The sequence below is a fragment of the Mauremys reevesii genome, linkage group 6 (genome assembly GCF_016161935.1).
Source record: "Mauremys reevesii isolate NIE-2019 linkage group 6, ASM1616193v1, whole genome shotgun sequence".
NCBI classification, from domain to species: domain Eukaryota; kingdom Metazoa; phylum Chordata; order Testudines; family Geoemydidae; genus Mauremys; species Mauremys reevesii.
Genome location: NC_052628.1, coordinates 8,593,707 through 8,606,498, shown reverse-complemented (window position 1 = coordinate 8,606,498; position 12,792 = coordinate 8,593,707). Strand labels below are relative to the sequence as shown.

Sequence of the window (12,792 nt, the reverse complement as noted above, 5' to 3'; positions counted from 1 at the left end):
CAAGGCCGAGCAGAACCTAAGATTTATTTTTGCTCATCATAGGGGACCACATTCATCCTTGGTGTTAATCCACTATCATCAGTGAAGTTACACCAAAAGGTAATTTGCCCCATTAAATAACAACAAAACAGATGATTCAGAGCACACAGTGACAAATTCCTCTACGGCAAAAGCACAAAGTTGCTTAGATTCTAGCTGGTACAAATTGTCATAGCCTCATTGTCTTCAGTGGAGCTATGCTGAGGATGTGACCCAGAGATCAGCTCTTACTGTATATACCTGCTGAGCCAACCATTAATAGTTAAAAGAGTGTTTAGTGCTTTCTTTCATTGTGTAGTGCAAAACGTTGATCAGTTCCAAGGACACGTGAATATCCTGCTCCCAGGACCTGGAAGGCCTTTCACATTTCAGCCATTCACAATTTATATTTATTTGAAAAATTGTATTCTTCTGCAGCTGTTTCTAATAGCAATATAATGGTATTGCAGCTAGAATTTAATGGTACACTACTATACTTCAGGGCACCTGCAACACAAGAGTATCAATTCTGGGATGAGTCAATGGTGAAATGGGAATATTGAGGTCATATTTTTCCTATTCCTGCACAATGGTGGGGCAGAGGATTTATGCTACTTTTGGCAGAAGTGTATAAGGCTGTTTTTCCGTGATCCACTTTTGTTCCAAATCTGTTTTTATGACCATTGTGCAGTGTTCTCTGATACCACTCTATTCTGTTCTAGTCTGGTTTTATTCAGGCCTGAGTGCCTTCCAGCAGAGCATTAAGCATTGTGACTAGCACAATGTGCTTCTCTCCTTCTTTCCCAAGGGGAAAGGCAGCAAGTGGATTTCCTTTCCTTTAAATGGACATTGTGCTACGTATTTTTATTGGTGAAGACAAGGCTGAAGAAGTGTGCCATGAAAAGCAATGAGGTTTGTGGTGATTCTTGACCATGAGGAGGTCATATTCTAGTGCAACTAGAGCCATTTCTGTGCTTTGCCCTGGTTTGTACCCTGACTGTGAGGATGTTGGCTGATGTCACATGGAGCATGGTGATTTATATGCATATCCTTCCAGATGAAGAATCCATTCAGCAGCATCTGCTCCGTAACTTCATACTAGGTAGCACACAGGTACATATTCCAGTAAAGACACCAAAGTGTCAGCTGCTGAATTGTACCAAATGTTCTCATGGCCACAACTGAGCTCTTAAGGGGGACTTTGAAAGTGCCTTTAATTAGGATATGAATTGTCCAACCTTGCTCATGCTGAGAACAACCTTACTCCTCCAATAGCTACTATTCAGTTGAGTCAGTGGCCTATGGGTAAGGATGGTAGAACTGATGACTAAACAAGGACATAAGCACCCACAGGAAGTTAGGGTGTCCTAGTGGAGAGAGCACTGGTCTGCTACTCAGGAGATGTGGGTTCTCATTCCTGGCTTGGCCACGCGGCAGTTGTGTGACTTTTGACAAGTCACTTCATCTCTCTGTACTTCACTTTCCCCATCTGTAATATGGGGTGTAGGATACTGACCTCCTTTGTAAAGCACTTTGAGATATATTGCTATGTAAGAGCTAAGTATTCTTATTGTGATCCAATGGTTTTACCTAAAGTCATGATCATCCAAACCCACAGGTCTGAATATACTCTGAACTTTAGTGAAGGCTAGATGTATATCCAAGCTTCAGAGCTAGCCCCATGACTAAAATGGAATGCAAGCTCCTTTGGGAAGGACCTAGCACATAATGGTTTCTACTGGAAAAAAATAATAAATGGTAATAAAAAAAAATTAAAGCTCTGGATCCAAACAACCCTGAACTTTACGGACATTGAGAGTAGGATACAACCTTTGCAGATCACCTAGTTTTTAAAGGGTGGATGGACAGCCAGAGGCATGCTATGCTGCTGAATTGATGCTGTAACATTGCAAAGTTCAAAAGCAATACTTGTTAATGTGAAGACATAGTCAGTACTGGCACGTCCTTTGAAAAATGTACGTCATAGATGAATATTGAGTCAATTTGCCTGCTATCTCAGTTCCTGTTCCCGGAACAATCGGAGAGTCCACAAATAAAATAAAAAAAGATAAACTGTGAAATCTCTGGGAAATTTTAGTTGCTGCTATAATGACTTTTCTTTTCTAAATGTCATCCTTAATTCTATAGTGGATCATGCCATCACAAAGACATGCATTTAATCAAATGCCTTCTGCACCTGGGACACTGCTAGTCAATATGTAGTAAACAGCCAATGTGTTTCAATCTTAAGTGGGGACACTATGTTTCAGAAAAATTCATTGATCTCAAATGGCAGAGTTAGTCTTCTTTAGTGAAAAGAATCTTTCAAATAAAGCTACTTGAGTGTTTGAAGGTGTCAGCGCTTTGATGTTTCAAAGCCTCAATTATTTAGGTACCACAGAGCTGAGCATTGTGTATCTGCCAATGTCGCATTTACAAAGCTCAGATGGCTAAGATGTCATGCTCTGTTCAAAGTCTTCTCATGATTGAAATTAAGAGAAAAGCCCTTTCATTTCAGTGACTCCTAAGGCTCTCTCATCGTCCATGCTGCTGAGCTTCAGCAGGCCATCATTAACTGCTTGCTTGCAATTTGAATACATTGTCAATAGAACAGATGGATTCCAAAGCAGTTGTGTTTATATTTATAAGCAGAGGAGGGGAAAATGATATATCTTCGGACAGATCGGTGTAAGATTGAGTGCATGATTGAAACACGTAGATGTACTATCCCATGATCTTTAGTAATCAATTAATTCTCAGTGTCCAGTGCAGTATGCAGGCAAGTTCCCACTTCTCTTTAATATATTAAAAGAGAACATAACTCTATCTGTATGAGGCATGTTGTTTTCTTATTTAATTTATGTATGTATTGTGGCAGAGCTCTGACCTTGCTCCCATGGGTCCTGAGCTTCTAGCAGCTTTTTGCTAGCCTCAGTGGCTCACTGTGACCCTCCACGTAGCCCTTCTCTCTCTAGGGCCAGGGTTACAGTCTACTGAGCCCTTTTCATCATAGGCCAGCAAGGAGGTTGGTGAGAGAACTCCCACCGTCTCTGTGTCACTGGGGGCTTATTTCAGAACAGTTTAGCCTCCTGTCCTGACAGGGGCCTGACTTCCCCTCCCAGGAGATGTTCCTGTAGTGGTGGGTTGGGGGGAACCCGGGCCCGCCCTCTACTCCGTGTTCTGGCCCAGGGACCCTAATGGTAGCAGCTGTTGGCAGCAAATCTTTCACTGCCAGAGTTGCTACATTTCCCTGGGCCACTTCCCCACAGCTCTCCTGCTTCTCCCTTCTTCACCCTTACCTTAGGGCTCCCTTACCGATGGTTTGAAGGTGTCTTCAGTAACCAGCCCTTCAGCCGCAGTTCCTCTGGCTCCCTGGCTCTCCTCTGCTTGACTGGAGTGAGCCCTTTTTATAGTATCAGCGGGGCCTTAATTAGAGTCAGGTGGTCACATTAGCTTAATGGCCTCACCTGACTTTTTGCAGGTTAATTAGAGTCAGGTGGTCACATTAGTCTGGAGCAGCCCCTACTCTGGTCAGTCAGGGAACAGAAAACTGTTAACCAGTGGCCAGTATATCTGCCTTCAGCTATTCTGCTGTACTCAACTGGCCTGGGTCTATCACAGTATTTATTTACTTACTTACTTATATTACCACAGCACTAGGTGCCCTAGTCATGGATCAGGACCACACTGTGCTAGGTGATGTACAAAAAGAAGGTCCCTTCCCCCAAAGATCTTACAATCTGAGCATAAGACAAGAGACAGCAGACAGACCAACAGGGAAGTACAAGGAAACAATGGGACAATATTGGTCAGCATGATGGGCAGTGGTCTTAGCATACCCGCCACCTAACCATTATCGAGGTGTTTTTTGTTTTTTTTTCTGTAGGTGGACATCAAAGGAGAGTTTTGAGGAGAGAGTTGAAGGTGGATAATGAAGTAGCTCTGGCGTGTTTACCCCAAGTATGTGGGGCAGCATGAAGGAAAGCACAAAGGTGTTTGGAAAGTGAACAAGTGGTCTAATGTAAATATATTATTATAAAGTATAAGTATCTACTGAGTACTTATAGAAAAGGGGCGTGGCCTCCCTCAGAGACTGAGAGCGAGGAAGAGCCAGACGCCCCCTGGTGGGAGGAACCCAGAGGGCCTAGGCCACCATGCCAGAAGGGGAAGGGTGGGACAGGAACAGGAAATATAAGAGGTGGGGCCTGCAGCTCAATTGTGGAGGAGCTGCCGAGGGATGCAGATGCTTCCAGCCCACTGCTGGAGCCGGAACCCGCGGAAGACTTTGGCTGCCCCCCGGCCCCAACCCCAGACCTGCTGCAGTTGGGGTGTGGTGCCTCTCCCCCCAGCCCAGGTGCTGCTGCAAGGTGAGAGGGGTGGGGGGAGTCCCAAACCCCTCATCCCTGGCCCCACCCCAGAGCTCGCACCCCCAGCAGGAGCCCTCACCCCTCCTGCCCCCTAACCCTGAGCCCCCTCCCACACTCTGAACTCCTTGGCCCAACCCCCACGACCCATCACTTCCATATTGCTGCACATAACAAAATTCATTCCACATATGTACAGGAAATATTAGAGGGAACATAGGACGGCGCCCTAGCCTGCTTCCTGGATGATCAACCCTTCCTGGAGCTCTACACAGTTTGCTAGGAGCCCCACCCTGGCTGAGGGCCTGGGCCCCCTAAACCACTCGTGGCTACTCTGCCTAAGGGTTAAAGACTTCGACTGCACGGTGCCCCACCATGCCTGAGGGCCTGGACCCCTGAACTGTTCACAGCCCTACTCTGCCTGTGAGTTGGGGCCGGAGACTGCTAATTGCCCCATTTGCTTCAGGAGCGTGTGGCAAAGGAGCGTAGCCTCCCTCAGAGACGACAGTGAGGGAGAGCCACACACACCTACACACTTACAGTGCTGAAATTGGATCTGAGTCTGTTCTCAGTTGCATTGGGCTAGGGCAATATATCTACAGGATCTGGCTCAACATGCTAATGCCATACAGTACATGGATGATAATGTAGTTATCACCTACAATCTCACTTTGACAGACAATAGGGTTCAGAAACATCAGGCAAACCTTTGTCCCACCCAGGTCAAGGGACTGCTCTTTTACAGATGAAAGTGTAATCTCGCAGCACTGCAGTGTTATTTAACTACCTGGCAGTTCGTTGGTGCTTGAATAGCTGAGCAAAGTGGAGTTTAGGGAAAGATTTGCAAGAGGAGAAGGTGGTGGTTTTGCACACAAGGAGCAGGATGCAGTCCTCATCGTTTCAGTGAGCATGGAAGATAAGCATGGAAATGAAGTAGAAGAAACATGAAGGAGGAAGAAAGAGAGAGGAAAATCAGAGTGAGAGTGGAAGGGATATAAACCGTTCTGGGTAAAGTCTTAATCCAAACTCTAATTCTTGGGGGGTCAAGAGGAAACTTTCCCTGAGGGCAGGTTATCCCATCACTGCCACTAGATGGATCACTGATCTGAACCAATATGGTAAATCCTGTGTTCCTGTGCAAGAGGATAGTGGTAAAGAATGAGTCCGGTGATGTAAACAGGAACAGAAGCTGAGGTTCAGCAGTTTGAAATCCCATATTTATGCTACACTCCTGCTGTCATATGCATGTCATGTTTCCTCCCATTTTCTATATTTGGTTCTCAGCATAAATAACTTTAATTTCCTTTCCTTTGTCATATGTGAAAACAGATGTCAGAATTCACATAAGCTGTTATGACTGCTCTGTGTGTGTGAGTGAGTGGGAGAGAGATTTCTAGGACAGAATTCTGCTTCCTTTACCAGCACTAGAAACCCCAAAAGACCATTCATATGAGTTAGATGAGCAGGATGTGGTCCCTCATTCATTGTTCTAGCCTTGCATGGTTTTGAGTAATACAAACTAGTAATTACTTGACGGCGAAAATGCAACCAAGCCCCTTTGATTGAGGATTTGCTTCATTACAATTTCCTGCTGCATTGGATGATAAAGACTTTCCACCTCTGTGCATCTGATGATTTGGACCTACATGTCTCCAGGAGATCAAAAACAGGGATAAAACATCTTTAACCTCCTTTGTCTTTCATTTGACTTTGAAATAAAAATACGCGGATGGGTGTGAAGTGTGGCTCTTTGCTGACATGACAGGAAGAGAGAGAGATCTTTGTGATTTTTACTTCTGTGCAGTGATTAGATGCTCCAGTGGTGGGTACCAATATAGGCTGGTAGTTAAATAGATAGTATAGGTTCCCCTAAGCCCTCATGTGCACCATTTTATTAATCATTACTCTCTGTATAAGCAGCAAGCCTGCCTTGATTGGGTTCTTTAAACATGTCCTTTTACTGTACCTCCCCTAAAACAATATCAAATTAAAGATATGAATATATGTTGATTTGCTGCATTGCCTATAAGGGAAAAAACAAATCTTTGTTAATGAGAAAAAGCTGTGGGTCACTATAAGTTTTAATTAATTTTTAGATGCCGTTTTAGGTTGTTAAATAAAAAGCTGGGCAAAGAGAAAGGGGAGGGGAAAGAGAGAGACTCTAAAGCCAGCTAGTAAGCTAAAGTGACTTTAATTTTCCTGGTTTATTAAAACCTATTCAAGTCTTTGATGGTCTATGAAATCTGGTGTCCCATCAATTATGATCTCAAAAGATTTCTGAAACATTTTTAAGCGAGAAGTAAGTAAATTATGGGTTTGTCTTTTAAAGTGTGTTTTATGATGTCATTACTTCAAATAATGTCAGTAACTCGATACCAGTTTGAATGGTTATGGAACATTTGTAATTCAAGGGGGTGTGATTATCAGTGTATATTCTGGTATAAAAAAAGACTTTAGCCAGATTACTTTTTATCGGCTCATGAATTTAGATGCAGTTCCTTTAGCTCCATAATGCAGCTGTCTAGGGGTAGATATATGCAATCCTCCAGATTGGCTGCCATTGGAAACTTGTAGTGTGCAACTAGATAGTTTGGATTGGGAGGGACTCTGCTGGTTCATGGGGAAAGATACTTTCAAACTGACAAACAAACAAAACAAGCAAACAGGAAGATAAAAAAAAACCAAAACAGCCAGCCGTTCTGCAGATGAGATCAGTCTGTGCACCCCATTCTATGGGCAAAATGGGCTGGTCAGTCAGCTAAAACCATTCTATAGCTTGAATGCATGTTTTAGCTTCTCCCATCAGCAAACAAAGCTTGGGCTGTCATTGACATGAAATTAATTTAAATGCCAAATTCATTCTTGCTACTTACCGTGTTTGCATTTAGATTCTAAAATCATTTGGGGCGGGGGGGGTGTGACAAAGGCATAGTGCCAGCAATTTTCATCCCATTGAAGATGAAATGCAGCACGTTCTCTATACACCTGCATGAAATGTTACACCCAGCAAAATAATTCAGCAACTTCAAATGCTTTAATTGGCAAGCTGCATGCTACTGAAAAACCAATGGAATAATGCAAAAGTTACTCATGTGAACTCGGTCAAACAGTTTATAAATGATTGCAAAGAAGCCTTTTCATAAAGGAAGACACAAGGCAGACTTCTGGTTAATACAGATTAGCATTTGGCTAATATGATGTGCACATTTCTGTTAGGACATAGCTGGACACAAACAGGGCTCACTGATTGTTCTGTGGGAGGTGGATTTTGTCAGCTGAACCTTGTGAGGGAAACAATTTCTTAGTTTTAAAGGGGATTAGAAAATAAAGGGAGAACATATAAAAAAAAGGCAACTAGGGGCTGTTTGGTGGAAATGATAATGAAAAATAAGCTAAGAAAATCTGAGAACTCAGCAGAGCTGGCTGGGAGGAGTAGGTGGGGAGAAGTAAAGGGAAATCCGCCATAGCAGTGCATCTATTTTAATATTACTCAGCTATTTACCAGACCTTGCTACTGTAGTGTAGTTAGAGCATTAACTCTATGGGTACGTCCACACTGCAAAGACAAACCTGTGGTACCAAGTCTCAGAGGCTGGGTCAATTTACTTGGGTTTGCGGGGTAGGTCAGTGGGGCTAAAAAAGGCCATGTTGATGTTCAGGCTCATTTTTAGCCCCACAAGCCCAAATAGATTGATCCGACCTCTGAGACTCGGTACCGCGGATTTGTCTTTGCAATGTAGACATACCCTATGGTTACGGGACTGTCTCTTACTATGTATGTATGCAGTAACTATCCCAAGGGACTCTGAGCTACGTAAAGTTGATCTCTAGACACTGCTGTAATACAGATAAATAAGAACAGTAGTGTCAAGTAAGAGGGAAAATGAAAATAACTCTGAAGTGTGAGGTTAGAAAGTAAGCTTTCAGTGAAAAGGTTGATATGGTTGGCAAACCTGGGGTGATCACCAGTGTTTGAGAAAAGCAAATAACTTATGAAACTGAGAGAGCGAATTTTTAGGTTGATCGAGATCCTGCCTCCTTCACTGGCCTTTCAGAGGATGCAGGTGCTCAGCACTAGAGCAGTATGGCTGATGGAAGTTTTGTTTTATGAAGGATTTCAAGATTTCTAAATTTGGTGAAGGAAAATTCTGGGAGGGGGAGAATTGTTTTTTTTGGGGGGGGGTGATTGAAACATATTGTTTTCATTTCAACTTTTAAAAAAGTTTGCATTATATTATAATACAAAATGTTCAGAAATCAAAACAAAAAGTCATTTCAAAACAGAAAATTGAAATGGTTCACTCCAAAAATGTCCAAACAGGACGGTTCAACGTGGTTGACATTTTTTGCACCTGGTTTTCTTCCAAAATGAAATTCTAGTGTTTTGGTTTCAACAGAACTGCCTATTATGATGCAATATGGTTCTACTGAAGTGTCACTCAGCACCGCTCAAGATCATGCTGCCCCTGGGGAAGAGTCCCATCTGATAGTAAAGCTTTGTAGCTGTGTAAGCGCCACAGAAGCTCCCACATGCATTTGGCCTAATATAAATATGCTTTGTGGGGGAGGGCAGGGAATGGAGAACAGAGTGCTCTAGTTTTTTCTTAATAAAACATGCAGCTGCCTAGTGTTTACAAGTAAGGTTCCAAACACTGCAGTGATGCTTTTGGAAACGGTGGCGTTATGGACCATAATGGCAACTGTAGCATTTTTAAATGAGGGCTGATGTGGGCACAGTAAGAGGAATATAACCACCTTAGGAACTCAGGGAAAACTCTGACAGAAGGGAGTGGGTTTCTTGAAGAAAAAAAAGTATCTCAACTCCAGAGAATAGGTAATAGTGTGGTAGACTTAGGGTCTGACCTAAAGCCCACTGCGGTCAAAAGGAGTCTTTCCATGGACATCAGTGGGGTTTGGATCAGGTGCCTAAACTACATGGGGCTTTCCCCCTATCCCTCGTCCTCTGAAATCTGCTCTGTGACAGCTGTAAAAGAAATAATGCAAACTAGGGTGTAGTTTATGTGTTGTTGGTACAGCACTTTGCAAATGTAAAGTGCTGTGTAAGTGCCACTATTAGTATTATCAGGTGAGCTTCTCCTTGCATAAAAGAGAAAAATAGCATCTCTATAATTGCTGTGCCCTGAGTCACTTGGAGCTTTTAATTAATACACTAAGACTCAGATTTAAGAACTAGGCACTTTGCTGACTGCATCTTTGCTGGTGGCCTACCTAAACCTCCCAGCATGTCAGCCACTAGGGGGCTGATTCCCCACTGCTTTGCTCCTTGTGTAGACATCCAGGCTCCAATGCAGCACATGCTCAAATTTAAGCCCATGCTGAAGAACCGTTGAAGTCATTAGGAATTAAGCACAGCCGAAAGTTAAGCACATGCTTGAGTGCTTTGCTGAATAGGAACCACTTGCTAAATAGGGGCCTCCAACCTGTTCAAATTGAGTATAAAGCATATGGAAAATGCACAATTCTCCATTCGTTTTCCGTGGGGCTCATGTTTTACAGCCCTTCTCAAATGACAAGAAAATAGCTTCATTTCCCATCTCACACCCCACTGCCATACAGGGAATATTCTGCGATCGCAAAAGCTAAAGACATATTTGCGGGGACGGAGGGAGAGAAGGGATAATGCTAATGCTATTTACCCTGCAAATTCCCGCTCCAGTGCTGCCTCTGATTTTTAGTGAGCTTGTATTTTTTTTTAATGTTACCCAAGTGATTGATTGACTGAGGCATAAGGAGGTCAAGTGATTTGCCCAGGGTTGCCTGCCAGTGAATAAAGGTGTATACCTATTAAATGAACAACTGCAGGCAGCCTTATTCATTAAACATCAAATACACCCCTCCATTTTGCTAAACGCTGTGTGCAGCTACAGTTAAATGACGACAAGAAGTGACTGAGTCTCAGCACTGATTGGCAGCGGGCATCAATCATTATTCTGGCAAGGATCTACAGGAGCATATCACTTTGTAGCAAATCTGGCAGGTTTGAATGGGATTATTCTGGATGGGTTTACCAATAAATGTCATGCCTAAAATCTTGACACAATAAGAATCCATCGCCGGTGCCAATCACTCACTTTATGCCAGTCCTAATTCACATCCTCTCTTGGAGAGGCTTGATCCAGGCAAATACCCCAAATATATCAAACAGCATAACAAGGCTGCAGGGCTGAGGAGAAATGTATGGTGCAAAATGCCAGACAGGCAAGGTAGGAACAGAGCGGATGCTGCACAGTGTTGGTTAGCAAGAGTAGAAGGCCACATTTTTGCTCAGCGTTTTCTTAGCACGTCACTGGGGCGGGAGGGTCAGCTGCAGAGTGGACGATACTTACTCCTGCACTGAAAGATATCTGAATACAGGACTCAACCAAAGCCTGCTGTGGAAAGACCCACATTGTCCTTTGAATCTATCCATCTACCAAAGGTACATATGTGTCTCCCATCTCCACAGTATCCAAACACCTCACCATTTTAAATGTATTTAGCATCACAACATGCCTTGTGAAGTGGCAAAGTGCTTTTATCCCCATGTTATAGATAGGAAAGTGAGTCACAGAGCACATAAGTGACTTGTCTAAGGTCACACAGGAAGTCTATGGTCAAGCAGGGATTCGAACGTGGGCTTTCCAAGCCTCAAACAAGAGCTATAACCACTGGGAAATCCTGCCTTTCTAGAGTTTAGCCCCTATAATAGCAGGAGAATGGGAGTATGGCGAAAAAGTCCAGGTTGTACTAGGAAATGCTGCTCCCAAGCTAAACTGAGCATAAGCTTTCGTGGGCTACAGCCCGCTTCATCGGGTGCATGCCGCGCATCCTACTGTATTTTCCACTGTCCTCTGTCTTGGGGGGTCACTCAAAGAGGGGGTTTCAAAAGCCCCCCCCCCCCACCCTTCCCCCAAAAGGTCTCCTAGTCCCCCCTCCACCCGCTGCCACCACGGCCGACAGACACCCCCCCTCCCTCCACCTCCTCCCCCCCTCCCCACCCACTCCCCCCCACAGGACACAGACACCCCTCCTCCCCTCCCTCCTCCTCCTCTCCTCCTCTCCTCTCTCTCAGAGAGACAGCTCCTGATCTGGAGATGGATCACAGGGACACACACAGGAAGCCCACTTCCCCCTCCCCCCCCCCCTGAATTCCCAAGAAGAAAGAATTAAAAAAAAAAAGAAAAGAAAAAAGAAGAAAAAAAAGAAAAAAAGAGATCTAAATCTCTCTAAGTCTAACTCATAGGATCATAGGGTAAATAAGTGGAGAGAATCCTCTCTCCTTCTCTCTCTCTCTCACCAGTACAGCAGCAATTAAGAATAATCAATAACACACACACAAACAACAGCATAGGATTATTAGGTGGAGGACACAAAGTATCTTTCTAATACTCACTATCTTGACTAGAAGAAATTAGTTCAGAGGTGGAAACTTGTAGGGAGGACTTGATTAACGTGTCTGGTCTCTTGAACTCCAAACGGCCAAAGACAAAGACCCCCCCAAACAGAGAGAAAAAGTTCCCTCCTAGGAGTTTCAAATTCTCTTCCCTGATTGGTCCTCAGGTCAGGTGCCCACCAGGTACTATGCTTTAACCCTTTACTAACTATTCATGACACACTGCATGCATCCGATGAAGTGGGTTTTAGCCCACAAAAGCTTATGCTCAAATACATTTGTTAGTCTCAAAGGCCTGGGCTACACTAACGGGGAGGTTCGAACTAAGATACGCAACTTCAGCTACACTATTTGCGTAGCTGAAGTCGAAGTATCTTAGTTCGACTTACCTGGCCGTCCTCACAGCGGCGAGTCGACTGCCGCGGCTGCCCCGTCGACTCCGCTTACTCCTCCTGCCGAGGTGGAGTACAGGCGTCGATTTGGGGATCGATTTATCGCGTCTAGACGAGACACGATAAATCGATCCCCGATACATCGAACACTACCCGCTGATCCAGCGGGTAGTATAGATACACCCTAAGGTGCCACAAGGACTTCTCGTTCTTTTTGCTGATGCAGACTAACATGGCTACCACTCTGAAGCCTCTTCTCTGATGCTCTGCCATAGGCATGAGGGCCAGGACCCTGCTGCACTTGGCACTAGACAGACACAGAACAAAAAGTCAGGCCCCAGAGCGCTTACACACTTAGTATAAAATAAGACAACAGATGGAGAGAGACAAATGGAGGAGTGCAAGGAAACAATGAGCCAGTGGTGCAGCGTGATAGGCAGTGGTCTCAGCACACGAGCAGCCTAACCGCTGTCACGTTTTGCCAGAGGCATCATAGCAAAGGAGAGTGTTCAGGAGGGAGTTGAAGGAAGACAATGAAGGAGCTTTGTGGGGGTTTACAGGGAGTTCCTCCCAAGTGCGAGGGGCAGCAGGGGTGATGACAAGTGCAGAAATAGAGTGTGAACTA

At 44.2% G+C, this 12,792-nt stretch overlaps 1 long non-coding RNA gene across 3 annotated transcripts in view; it reads left to right on the top strand.

Moving 5' to 3' along the window:
- Positions 1-12,792, top strand: part of LOC120407505 — a 91,948-nt gene that overhangs the window by 73,491 nt on the left and 5,665 nt on the right. For 2 of the 3 annotated variants that reach the window (XR_005600071.1, XR_005600073.1), the window contains 2 exons: positions 3,905-4,039; positions 4,582-6,032. This is a non-coding gene — a long non-coding RNA (uncharacterized LOC120407505). Of the gene's footprint in view, positions 1-3,904; positions 4,040-4,581; positions 6,033-12,792 lie in introns of those variants that run through there. The other variant, XR_005600072.1, reaches the window with a different exon arrangement.